General features: G+C 49.2%; 1 non-coding gene across 1 annotated transcript; it reads left to right on the forward strand.

Annotated features, from left to right (window-relative positions):
• The first annotated feature begins 692 nt into the window (after positions 1 to 692).
• Positions 693 to 766, forward strand: Trnat-agu (transfer RNA threonine (anticodon AGU)). The gene has a single exon. It is a non-coding gene; the product is annotated as a tRNA-Thr (tRNA).

The raw sequence follows: 766 nt of genomic DNA on the forward strand, positions 1-766 counted from the left end.
ATTTAAGACGTTAAAAACAGACGGAATTTGCATTTGTAATACCAGAGCATCGAAACTACTTGGAACTTTTGTGTATATGAACGGGTCCGCGCCTTTGTACTCTGCTCCCTTCACCGCTACAAACCAACCAACCATCGTGTCCGTGTGCATCTGAGTCGCAAACAATGGGGAATAGCGCAGTTTGGTTGTGCATGGGGCGTAGCTCAGTTGGTAGAGCGTTCGCTTGGCATGTGAAAGGTCCAGGGTTCAAGCCGCGGCGCCTCCATTTTTTGTGGTCAGTGCATGGTAAGTGTTGGTCGCGGCGAACCTAAAGGCACGCAAGATGTTGCAAAGCCAGCGTCACAGACTGATATGATGTATACTGACGTAAGGAGAGCAAGATGTAAGTGTGGGGACCGGCTGTTATCGAGGTGTCATCGAGTGCAGATCTGTCTTAGGTATCGCGGCTTAACCCCATTGAAGTCTAGAGGGTGGACAACACGTTGGTCTTACTCAGAGCGGTGTCCGAATTCTATTTTCGACGTTATACGTGCCACTTTCATTGTGGCCAACTACGATTCGATACAGAATGCACGAAACCTGAAAGACACCCTAACGGATACATAGAGAGTAGTGTTTGTCTGCTGAATAATGGGTGTGCAAGGGTCTGTGTCGTCTATATGGCTGTATGTAGCACAATTAGTCTTCAGGGGGGCGGGCGTAGCTCAGATGGTAGAGCGCTCGCTTAGTATGCGAGAGGTACTGGGTTCAATACCCAGTGCCTCCA

This window comes from Schistocerca gregaria, chromosome 10 (assembly GCF_023897955.1).
Source record: "Schistocerca gregaria isolate iqSchGreg1 chromosome 10, iqSchGreg1.2, whole genome shotgun sequence".
NCBI classification, from domain to species: Eukaryota; Metazoa; Arthropoda; class Insecta; order Orthoptera; family Acrididae; genus Schistocerca; species Schistocerca gregaria.